The sequence below is a fragment of the Myotis yumanensis genome, unplaced genomic scaffold (genome assembly GCF_028538775.1).
Source record: "Myotis yumanensis isolate MYYU_CA2020_CCGP unplaced genomic scaffold, mMyoYum1.0.hap1 SCAF_17, whole genome shotgun sequence".
NCBI lineage: Eukaryota > Metazoa > Chordata > Mammalia > Chiroptera > Vespertilionidae > Myotis > Myotis yumanensis.
Window position 1 is genome coordinate 27,398,260 of NW_027223768.1, and position 13,353 is coordinate 27,411,612.

At 38.6% G+C, this 13,353-nt stretch overlaps 1 non-coding gene across 1 annotated transcript; it reads right to left on the reverse strand.

Moving 5' to 3' along the window:
• Positions 1-7,224: 7,224 nt before the first annotated feature.
• Positions 7,225-7,347, reverse strand: LOC138996513 (small nucleolar RNA ACA64). The gene has a single exon (XR_011468800.1). It is a non-coding gene; the product is annotated as a small nucleolar RNA ACA64 (small nucleolar RNA).
• Between the last annotated feature and the right edge of the window lie 6,006 nt (positions 7,348-13,353).

A 13,353-nucleotide genomic window follows, 5' to 3' on the forward strand; every position in this document is an offset into this window, starting at 1 on the left:
CAACAAAAAGAGAAGTTCATTTTTGCCAACTGGAGGATTCAAAATTAACATTACTAGTATAAGCAGATTTTGAAGAGTAAAATGCTACATGAAGGAAAATAAATCCATTTGCTCTGCTATTAAAGCCACATTGGTAATTTGAGCATAATTTTGCAACAATTGTTCTAATAAGATTCTTAAGAAGAATTTAGTAAATCACATAAAAGTGCAAAATTATTTTAATTCAGGCGCTTTTTAAAAAATCTTACAGGTCTTTAGAAAATACACATTAAAAGAAAAATATGTATTATTCCACCCAACTACCAATTAAGATGTTCCATATGTACTGAGTGTGATACCTCTATATTCATTAACAAAATTCCTATAAATCTGTTTTAGCCATTAAGATATGAACAATTTTATGAGTTGATCATAATTATCTTCATGATGATTATTTTAGTGGTAAAATTTTGATTTTTTCCATATAAATGCCTAAGGAAATGGGATGGCAATTGCTTTTAATATGTGATAATCCTCAAAGCTCATTATATAAAGAATAAACATTAAAATATAATAAACTCTGTTAAGGTAATATTTGGGAGAACTAATGAAAATATAAAATTTCTTAGGGAGAAAAACACAGCTGTGTGACTATTCACCTAAAATTATGAAAACATCATATGGGAAATATTTATTAAAAAACATAATATAAAAAAATAAATAAAAATAAAAACCACACTATAAATAGATTTTAATTAAATGTCTCACTAGGCTTATTTCCAGGATTTCATTCTCTTATTTCCTATTTCAATTTTTGCTATGAAAGATCTCCAAAATAACGGAAATAAAAACTCTGGTGGATATGACAACATCTTCCCCCTGACCCCAGCTTCTAAAAGCACACTTTAGTACATAATCCTTAAGAATGTCCATGCAAATAACCAAAAAATACACCCAAAATTGAGATGTATCAGCCCAGTGACTTCACTGACATGTGCACAATGAACATCACCTGTGGGTTTAATATTCTATCACGGTCACAGCTATAAAAAAAAATTGTAACCAAGTGTGAAACACACACTCAAAAATAATGTGCGAGTTTCTGAGTAAGGACTGAATGGGGGATGATATAGATTCAAAATGCCATGAGTCTAGAGGAGACGGACATCATTACCTGCAAAGGCCTCAAGCCACAGGAGGATTTTTTTCATGAAAAAGTTTGACCTCAGTATAAAGAAAAGAAGGTAGAAGTGTATGGGCCGAGGCAGAAATCAGCTGGATATGTGTGAAAGGTGTGTGTTGAAAAATAGGAGAAAGTGAAGCAAGATAAGTAGACAGAAGAGAGGTGAGGGGGCTCAACGAAGGAAGAAACCTTCCCAAGATCACACAGCGAGGAAGAGCCCGGGCCAGTCCACCAAAACAGCTGCATTATCTGTTCACCACCCTCTCTTCAGGTATATATTCCCAAACTGACATGGTAGGAAAAAATTATTTCCAGAACCAACAGCTGCCTGGGTGGCTTAGTGGTTCTAGCATCATGAGAAGGCATCTTCTTCAACTTTATTCCCATGCGATGGCTTTTCTCCAATCAGAACTTCCTCCAGCAGGTTCCCACTGAGCAAAAACACTCCTTTGTCACCTCATCTTTTTAAAAAAAAATATGTTTTCATTGGAGAGAGGGAGAGAGAGAGAGAGAGAGAGAGAGAGAGAGAGAGAGAGAGAGAAATGATTGGCTGCTTCCTGCACACCACCTACTGGGGATAAAGCCCAAAACCCAGGCATGTGCCCTGACCGGGAATTGAACCAGTGACCTTTTGGTGCATGGGACAACGCTCAACCAACTGAGCTGCACTGGCCAGGCCTTGCCACCTCCTCATGTCTCCCACTGGGGAGCCTGTACTCCTTCCTCCTGGCTTCTGAACAAATTCTACCTCCCCTTCAATAACAAAGTCCCAGATCGTTCTGCTGTCTGTCTCACATCCTCCAAACCCACACTAATGTCTCCTTTCTTTGGATCTTTTTAGCATTTACAATTTATACCACATGATTGAGCTCTTAATTATATACCATCTTCTTTGTTCTATAATTTGTATGTCACTCTGAAATACAGTATCTTATTAAAAGCACCATATGTACAGGAATCACATGATATTTCATTCTGTCTGCTATAGCTCCAGGTACATATTATCTTTATTACTCGCGTCCCTTCTTCTTGAGTACAGCTTTACTTAAATGGTTCCACAGGTCAGAAATACTGATGACTAACATGGGCAGTGTCTTCAACATCCTCTCCTGGGAGACACACTGAATAGGACATGAAACTAAGAACATCTTGTAAATTTCCAAGTCACTTAACCTTTTGGAAATGATCTCACTGAACACAAAGTCAGATAATACAAAGAGCTAAAGTCATAAAGATGGGTTTTTTCCTCTGCTCACTTTTCCGTTTGAAAAACATGGAGAAATGAATTAGGGGTTTGAAAATCTGAAATGCTCAATTCACCCTCTTCAGAAAAATAAGCATATTAAAATGCAATATTTACTTGAACGTCTTCTCCTAGCAGCATCCAAAATTTAAAATCCAGATGAGTCACAAGTTTATCTTTATGTTTAATTCAGGGACTAGAACTAGTCAAAGGTCAGCTAAGAGTTGAGGAGCTACGAATTGATATGCAAAACGGTGCCTAACCGTTTGTAACACTCCTTAGAGTGAAATAGTCTCAAGGTTGCTCTGTTAGCAATGGATTGATTTGATAGTTGGATAGTTCAAGTTTAAAGTGTTTCTTTAGGAAAAATGTTAATTATTGCCATTCTTGCTAAGTGATTTGTGAAGTACCATCCTATTTTATCTTGTAATGGTTCTTGCACGGCCACATGGATGAGGTAAGATGATTTAAAAGGGAGGTTATCATGCTAACAGGTGTTTCCTTAAAACTCTACCATTTAAGAATGACATTTAATATACTTTTAGGGGCCCGTGAGTTCTCCATTTTGTCCCCAGATGATAATTTGACACACCAGGAGTTCCAGAAAGATTGTGATATATAAGAGCATTCCTCTTCATCACCCCACAGAGCAGTCTGGGGGGGCATTCAGCATCTTCAGGCCACTGCACACAGTGCACTCGGAGGCACCTGATACCCTGTAACTACAAAGGCTACGCCTGGAATTAACCTGGGCACAGCACCTAATTATTGATTAGGTGATTCCCAGATCATTAGGGGTTGGGCAGCAGAAGAGGCATTGAAAGAAAGAGAGAATACAAGAAAAATAAATAAATAAGTAAACATAGAAACGTGGCATGAAAATACAAAGGAATATTATTCAGTCTTAAAAAAATAAGGAAATCCTGTCATTTTCAACAACCTAGATGAACCAGGAAGAAATTATGCTAAGTGAAATAAGCCGGAAAGACAAATACTGCATGACAGCACTTGTATGTAAAATCTAAAACAAATTTTTTTTTTAAATTGAACTCACAGAAACAGAGTAGAATGGTGGTTGCCATGGGCTGGGGATGAGGAAAAGAGGATAAATAAGTTCTACGAGACCAATGGACAGCATGGTGACTACAGTTGGTAAACTGTATTAAATACTTGAAATTTACTAAGACAATAGGTGTTTTAAGACCCACACTAAAAGGTAAAATAAGCCCTGGCCGGGTGGCTCGGTTGGTTGGAGCATCATCCCATACACCAAAAAGGTAAAATATATATATTTAGTGATGGAGGTGATTGATGTGTTAACTCAGTTGTGGAAATCATTCCACAGTGTAGATGGATATGAAATCACCTTATAAATATATTATAACTTTACTAGTCAGTTACACTTCGGTAAAGCTGGAGGTGGGGGGAAGGAATGAAGTGCTGATACATGCTACAAGGTGGAAGAACCTCAAATACATTGTGCTGAGTGAAATCAGCCAGACACAAAAGGTCACATGTTATATGACTGCATTTATAGGAATGATCCAGAAAAGATAAATGTAGAGATGGTTGCCAGGGGCTGGAGAGAGGAAGGAATGTAGAGAAACTGCTTCATGGATAGGGGTCTACTCAAGAGTGATAGACATGTTTTGGAACTACATAGAGATGGTTGGTTGCACAATTTGGTGACTATACTAGATGCCACTGAATTGTTCACTTTAAAAGGATTCACTGTATACAATGTGAATTTCACTTTATTACGCTATTTTTAAACACTTGTTAAACAAAAAACGAACATAGATGCCATAGGCAATTAAGCTTTAGATGTGAATTGCCAATTAGTTGCATGGTAACTAAGCTTTGTAGTAACTAACACCATTTATTTTCTTCAAAGATCTTGACAGAAAGACCTCCAAAAGATCAGATCCACAGCGAAAGACAGGCATCATTGCTAAAACATCATTGTCGTCAACATAACAAGCAACGTTGCAAATTTGTTTGCAATTTACTGAAGAAACAAACATTATCAAGAGAACGAACGGGGAGCATGTGTTGATGCTGAATCTCGGCCACATTTGTACAGGGAAGCTTTGTGGCACCTTTATCTGTTAACAAAAAACAAATTGCTTTTTTATTCCACTGCACCCATAACCAGTGGAAATTTCTCCTACTTTCATCTCAGCTGAAGATGAGAATTATATCTAAGTGAATAATGAATGAGAGCTATTTAGAAACATGAATATAAATGTCCGTGGCTTGGGGTCCAGTCCTTTGTTTTCAGCAGCTTATGCACTTGGCTGCCCTAGCTTGCATTTGTATTCTGATTTTGAAGACGGCATCTGAATCTGTTGAGCATATTGCATCGCCCTTAGATATTGGAAAAGCTGGAAGATATGATTGCTTTTGGTGTTGTTTTCTTTTTTTGTTTGAATGAAAATCAAAAGGATCTGGAAACATCACAAGCATTTTTGCACTCTGCATTTTCCTTTATTTTTATTTGGGGGAGAGGGGCTTTATTTTTTAATCTTTATTGTTGAAAGTATGACATATGTGCCCTTGACTGGAATGGAGCCTGGGACGCTTCAGTCCACAGGCCGACACTCTATCCACTGAGCCAAATCAGCTAGGGCTGTACCACAGGTGTGTGTTTTTGTTGTTTATTTTTGTTTTTTATCCACTCATCTGCTGATGGGCACTTGGGCTGTTTCCAAATCTTAGTTATTATAAATTGTGCTGCTATGAAAAAAAAAAATCAAACCCTAGTTCCTTCCCTTGGATTTCAATAAGGAGAAGCAAGTAGGGGTTGGGAGTCCGAGGACCTAAATTGGAAACCTGGGTCAGCCCCTTATGAACTTACATTGCAGGGTACATAGTGGGTAGTTCTAATTAGTATCATTGTCAAAACAAACAAACAAACAGAAAACACAGAGATTTGAAAGAGAAGGGAAGAATATGAGAAAGAAAAAAGGGAAAATGGAAAAAGGAAAGAAGCACGTGAGGAAAGATCGAGAAGGGTGTCAAGAGAATCATTGGGTGACTTTTCTGAAACTGTAATACAAGATTTCTGAATCTTTGCCCCGGTTATTCCTCTGATTTTTCTATGATGTCCCGTTTCTTCGTTGCTTTCTCTCTTTGGGGATGTTATTTAAAGTGTCTCATCTGTTTTCCATCTCTTCTTGAGTAGTACTATATGACTACACAGCATTCTTTAATGGGATAGAGAGACAGAAGACCATGCCCCACCAGCGTCACTCAGTGGTTGGACGTAGACCCATGAACTAGGAGGGCCTGGTTTGATTCCTGGTCAGGGGCCTTGGCTGGGATTTAGGGCTCAATTCCTAGTAGAGGGAGTGCAGGAGGGAGCCAATCAATGATTCTCTCTCATCATTGATATTTCTATCTCTCTCTCCCTCTCCCTTCCTCTCTAAAATCAATAAAAACATATTTTAAAAAGAAATAAACAGAAAGCCAGTGAGGTCAACAAGATCTGTGAGTCAAATTTTAACTAGATCTAAACATAATGGCAATCTTGTTGACTGAGCCCCAAAACCAGAAAATAATGATTTTTCCTGGTGAATCTTTTCTGAATAATACATGATCACCACAGGGAGTTTAGAAACAGAGGAAAAGTACTAGAAAAACATTAAGATCATAGTAAACATCCTCACCCAGAGATAACAGCTAATATTTTATGTTTTACCTGCTAGTCTTTTCTTCTATTCCTGCGGTCTCGATCTGCAGTCTTCTCATTTTTTAGTTTTCATTATTTCATGAGCATATTCTATGTATTTTTCCGAAATGCCATTTCAGTTGTGTAGCTGTCCTTTAGTTCATTGAACATTAATAGAACTTTAACAATAAACTTTCTACCCCAACCCATACCCCACCCCAAACACTTCCCCCCACTCTCAGACCATAGCTGTAAAAGACATGGGGATGTAAAGGTCACACGGGCCTTAAGCTTAAGTGTTGTCATAAGCCTTAGTTTACAAATACAAATTTAAAAATCAAAGAAATTGGAAAAGGTTGACAAATAATACTGCCCCGACCCCAAGTATCTTTTACTCTTGATAATAACACACTTGTTGCTCCCACCTCAATTTCAGACTGCCACAAGCATAAAGACAGTCTTCCCCAATAAAGCCCTCCTTTAACTTGAGTTTGTTCCTGCTTTAAAGTAGGCAAGCATGTCCTCCAGGGTACAAAGAGATCATTCCGGCCACAGACACGACCAGGCCTTGACTTTTCCTGAGTCAAGGAGGCAATTTGCCAGCAAAATTAACTAAGTCGTGCCTCAGCTGACTGAAATTTGATCCAACTTATTGGAGGCCTGAAATAAAAATTAAAAATAAATATGAAAGCTGAGACAGGTACTACCTTGAGATTTCGTTGGTGTTTGCTTCAAACAAGAAAAGTTTTCTTTTTACTTTCCTGGAGACAAGAATTAGTGAAAAGCATCTTAAATATTCTAACTCCCTTAAATATTTTAATCGCCTCATAAGTAAAATACCAGAAATATTTGTTGACAAGTGAGTGAAGAAACAATTTTTAGCATTTAATAATGTAAAGATAAAAAAAAAAAAAAACAGAGAAAAGGAATTGACTTTTTTTTTAGTCACCTTTTCTTTTTTTTAAACCTCACCTGAGGATATGTTTCTATTAATTTGTAAAGAGAGAGGAAGGGAGAGACAGAAACCTTGATGGGCTGCCTCCAGTATGTGTCCCAAACAGGAATTGAACCTGTGACCCTTTGGTGCATGGGATGATGCTCTGACCAACTGAGCCACACCAGCTAGGGCCACTGGACATTTTTTTTTTCGCGTGTCGGGGCCTGGGTTTCACCTCCCCACATCGTGTGGACAGTGAGCTGAGGCCCCAGGCGGCTCTGGGCGCCGAATCTCACCCCCGGTCACGGCCAGGCCGTGGGTAATTTTCAACCAACACCGACCATTGGACATTTTTGATGGTGCCAAATTACTATCCCAGTCTATGCCAATTTAATAACCTGTTATTTTTGTTAATCCTCACCTGAGGATAATTTTTTATTGGGCTTTCAGAGGGAGGGAGGGAGGGAGAGAGGGAGAGAGAGAGAGACATAGATGTGAGAGAGACACATCCATTGTTTGCCTCCTGCATGCCCCAATCGAAGCCAGGGAATTGAATCTGCAACCCAGGTACGTGCCCTTGACTGGGAATCGAACCCCTGATCCTTTGATGCCTGGGCCTACACTCTAACCACTGACCCACACAGGCCAGGGCAGGAATTAACTCGTGAACTTCCATTTTGCAGAAAGAGATGGAACTATAAACTCGCCTGAGTCCTGCTGCCGCTGTTTACTAGTTTTGTTTTTCTTAACTTTTTTTCTTCATAGAAAAAAAATATATCTCTGAACCTTAGTTTCTCCATCTATAAAATCACATTGTATCAATTTGTCTTCTTCACAGAGGGGTGGGAGCTGGGGGGTGGTCAGTTGAGAAAACAGTGATTGCTCAGGGGCAGAGTGAATGGATTTGCGAAATCAACAGAGTTCAGACCACATTCAGTTCCTCGTCTTCAGCCATGTCACCTTGGGCAAGTTACTCAAGTTCAATAAGCCTGTTTTCTCACCAATGAAATGAGGTAACAGGAATTTACGAAACTGAGCATTTTAATGCGTGTAACATGCATAGCAGAGGCCTCGCTTCTAAGGTGATGCTCAGACAGAAATCCCATATTATTTTCTCAACGTGTATCTTTTTATCATAGTTTGGCTTTGTAAGATTTATGCTTCTGTATTTCCCTTGTATTTAATTCTTTCAGCCCTTGTTGGAGACGATAAATTCAAAATTAAAAGACATCGAGTTTGAGATTTTTTCCAGCATGACATGTCATTGATTAACATAAAAATTTAGAGTTTAGAAAGCTCTAGAAAATGACAACTTCATTTAGGAAACAAGGGAACCTGCCATATAATTATGATTTGTACCTATTAGAACTATTTTATCACAACCAATTATCCTATCAATATTTTTGCTTTTTTAAAAAAAAAAAAAAGGGAACTAGATATTGGGGTTTTATTGGACTTTCCTGAAAATCTCTGTTTATTGTTTTATTCTATTTCAAAGGGCATTTGACCTCATTTTAAACACATACTAAAAACAGATCGCTTGAGCTCTATGAGGTGGGTTAGTTTAAATATCTTTTTTTTTTTTTTAAATCTTTATTGTTCAGATTATTACATTTGTTCCTCTTTTTTCCCCCCATAACTCCCCTCCTTCCAGCTCCCACCCCACCCTCCACCCTCACTCCCCACCCACTGTCCTCATCCATAGGTGCATGATTTTTGTCCAGTCACTTCCCGCATCTCCCACACCCCTTTTCCCCCCAAGAATAGTCAGTCCATTCCCTTTCTATGTCCCTGATTCTATTATAATCACCAGTTCATTCTGTACATCAGGTTATTTATTCACTTGATTCTTAGATTCATTTGTTGATAGATGCATATTTGTTGTTCATAATTTGTATCTTTACCTTTTTCTTCTTCTTCCTTTTCTTAAAGGATACCTTTCAGCATTTCATATAATACTGGTTTGGCGGTGGTGAACTCCTTTAGCTTTTCCTTATCTGTAAATTTGCATTTTTATAGTCACCTCACAGTCATTTTCACTCAATAAAAAACTATCCTCAGGTGAGGATTAAAAAAAATAATCTTCCAAACCAAGCTTGAAAATTAAAGTTGTTTTAACCCAGTGTTCACAGATAGTAAAGAGAGCATCCAACCTTCCTTCTATACTCTCAAACACATTTTTTTTTACTTCCCCTCCAAAATCTTAAATGACCATTTGGCTACTCATGCATCTTGGTTTAAATTCTATAGGCCGTGGTAGAGGCGCTGATTATCACTACAGATTTCTTCTCCGTCATGTGTGAAGCACAAGGGAGGGTAAGCACATTAGTCTCTTGTTTTAAGAGTCAGTCTCGGGGAGAGCCACTTCAAAAGCTTGGGGTTCAACTTTGAAGTTTCCTCCACTTCAAATGCTTTGCCTTGAAATGTATTGTGGAAAGAAACGCTCACCAGGACACCCTGAATTTTAACATTTATTGAGGATTCCTTCCTGTGGTGAAAAAGAAAAGCAAAATAATAAGTGAGGGAAAGTCAGTCTAAAAGAAAACTTGTAGAGATATAGAACTCAAATTTTCTTTTATAAAAAAAAAAAATGCTTATTTTGCAAAAATTTTAGCATTCTCTTTCTTCATGGTTTATCCTTTTAACACTTTCAACCAAAAGATACAAGCTGACTTTTCTTTAAAAAAAAAAAAAAGGATAATATTGTAAGCAGTTTGAGTATTCTTAAAGCTCCTATTAAAATTAAAACAGCATTAAGTAGAGACCACCACATACAACCACGGGTAAAAAAGAGTGGGGCTATGTGTCTTTGTCCTGTGATAATAATTTAAACTGTTATTTTGTGAAACTAGGAACAGAAGAAAGGTAGCATAACAGACATATGGCATTTGTTTCTTACTTAGAAGTCATACTTAAACTATGGTATTCCCTGAAAGGCAGGGGTATTTACCTATTTTGTTTACTAATTGTGAACAGTAATGTCAGTCATATTGTAGGTGCTGAAAAAACATTTGCTAAATAAATGATTGAATCTCTAATAAACCAGAGAGGATACAGAAAAGAAGATAGAAACGTGTTCTAAGGAATAAAACATGAAATTTACTACTCACAGATCCTCAAAACTTAGGGCTGTTCCTCAGAGTGTGGTCTGCAGACCAGCAGATGGGCATCACCTGAGCATTTGTTAGACATGCAGATTCTCAGAGCCCACCCAGAGGTCCTGTGTCAGAATCTGCATTTAACAAAACCCAACCAGGGATTCACATGTAAGTAAAATGTTCAAACCCAAACGTAGATGACTCCGGTGCCCACAAAAGAGTCATATCTCTGGATCCAGTAGGCAAGTCTGGTAACCTACTCCAGGGTGGGACATAATTGAGAGGCTTTAGGGAAACTGATTCCACAGCAGATGTTGATTTTTTTTTTTAAAGAGTTGATCTGAGGCTGAGCAAATTGTCAACAAAATATGGATGAAGACCAAGTAGAAGTACTTCCCATTCAGATAGGTTTCTTAGGAGTCCAAAAGGTAGTAAGTATCTTTCGGTTCTTTGGAAGGAAGGAAGGAAGGGAGGAAGGAAGGGAGGAAGGAAGGGAGGGAGAGAGGGAGGGAGGGAGGGAGGGAGGGAGGGAGGACCAAGACTGATAACGCAGTTAGAACCTCAGACTAATGTCAGACTTCCCCTTCTCTATCCCTAGTCCATTAAGAAGCCCCTTCCAGGAAGCTATGATGTGGAGAACAGTCATGTGGGCCCGTTTTGCATGACCATGGACCACAAGCATTTCCAAAGAGAGAAATTTCCCATTGTCAGGCCATGGCACTGACCAATAAAATTGGTTAATCCAAAGAGAAAGACACTGAAGTGTTCACTCCACTAGTCCTCCGCCCAGTGGGAAATGGGTAGCATTCACCTCTGCTAAAAATATGAGGCAGAACATGGACATCCTCTGTTGGATGAGTGAATGAACTGAACATGCTCATGAGATAAAGGGCACATTGTTTGTGCTGAGACATGCCCCTGTACAAAAAGAAATAAACACAGAAATATTCAGATGCCTATGATCCCCTACCTACAACCTATTGATTGGTTCCTTGGACAACTACTGGCACAAGTCACGATGTTTTAAGCTGAGTCATCACTCCCTATAGACACAATATTACAAACTGAGTTTTCATATCTGGAAACGCATTTCATACCCAAAGAATTGATAAAAAAGCAGAAACAGATGTGCCTTATAAACAACTAAGTCCTACAGATAAACGTGCCTTTGGCTGGGGGTGGGGAGGTTGGAGGTCCCCTAACTGATTTGGACTAGGTGGGGCTCTTTGAAATAGACTCTATTTGGCCAAGGATGTATCTCTTTCCCAGTCCATCTCCCTACATCAGAGACATCCCTCTTTCCTCCAAGGAACTTGGCTCTGCATTCAAAATTAAGGTCATCTGCTCCACAATTCTCATTGCCCGTGCAGTGTACATGAATGTATCCAGAAGCTCTTGAACAGTGAATGGGAGGAGGGTGGGCAAGGGGAGGGGGAAAGAGGCCACAGTTTCCATAGTGACTTCTTCACGGTGACCAATAGATGCCGCAGAACAGTCGTTCATCTGGGGTCACTGTCTTTAGGCTGTCATCCACAAATAATAGTTAGGGTCAGGATAATAAATAGCATAGAACTAGCAATGGAAGGACTGTTTGATCAAACTATTTATGAATGCCTTGTGCCAGTAAGTGATTTAAGATGTGTCCGTAATTCATATCTTAGTCTCTGTGTTTTAAAATTAACTGAGAAATTTTAAATGGAAATTTATACATATTTATGTCTTTCAGGGACCCACATATAATGACTCTTAGTTCATCATTTCTAGCAAAGTGATAAACCCCCAACAATTTATTTAAGGTGGAGAGGAGTTTCAAATATCTTCAGCAGACAGTGCAATAGCCACATGTGTGAAGGGATATGAAAACAAGAAATGGCATCTATAGATCTATGTAAGTCATTTGGCTTCATTGGGTTGGGCAAACAAATAGATACAGAGCTAAAAACAGTGCCGTGTCATTATTTTTCCAGGCCTTTACAGCTTTGTGGCATGCTTCCCTCATAATGAAAGGAGGGGGAGAGTTGCTCAATCGCTAGGTTGATATATGAGCTGCATCAAAAGTAAGAATATAATCATCTACTTGCAATTCTTAAGCTTTTTGTTTGTTCAATGGTCCTCTTCAGCTGAGAGATTTATAGGATACGACTTTCTTGAGAGGATAATTCTTTACAGTCTGGCAGGAAAAAAATCAATCAGCATAGCCTGCAATGACAACGATGCTGTGTAAACATCAATTTTGTAATTTTCTGAGAACTACCAGTTCTATCATAAAAGTGCATTAAGCCCGTATAGAGGTATAAAATATCTGTGGCAGGTATTATAAGGAAAGATAGTCTCAGTGAACTTCCTGACCAGACCGGGCCAGAGGTGATAATAAAAAAAGTATGACAGCTGGCATATCTGGAAACAGGAACATATTCTAAGAAATAACACCTGGGCTAAAGAAGACATTACAAGAGAAATGGTTGCGTGCAGCAAGTAACAGTGATTTGAAATAACTTCGAAGGGAAGTGAGTGAAAGAAAGTGCCAAAGCACAACTGCATTTGAACATCAAGAAGTAAAAAATCTTGACTACAGAAGAAATAGACAATGAAGACATGGAGATTGCAGTCAAGAAATCCAGAGAAAGCTGAGACTCACCAGGGCATCAAAGGAAGACTCAGGAAAGATCAAGAGCAAAGATGTATCAATAGAGACCAAGGGTAAGATTGTTCACACAATAGAGTCCCAATTACTATGTATGGATGTGAACATTGGACAGTGAAGAAGTCTGATAGAAAAAAATTTGATTCATTTGAAATATGGTGTTGGAGGAGAGCTCTATGGATACTCTAAGCCGGTGGTCGGCAAACTTATTAGTCAACAGAGCCAAATATCAACAGTACTTCTTCAAAATAGACTCACCCAGGCCTAAAACCAACTTCTGCACATGGGCCACGAAGTTTCAATTGCATTGTACGTGCGCCCACACGTGGTATTTTGTGGAAGAGCCACACTCAAGGGGCCAAAGAGCCGCATGTGGCTCGCGAGCCGCAGTTTGCCGACCACAGCTCTAGGCTGTTAGAAAGATGAACAAATGGGTCCTAGAGCAAATTAACACTGGAAGAAAAAAATCATATCACTACCATGATCGGCCCATAAAAAAGGTCCTAATATAATTTAATAAATTAATTTCAAATTATTGGAAATTAGAAATAGATAGAATCCCCTTGACTTTAGAAAGGCTATTTACCAAAACCTCAGTA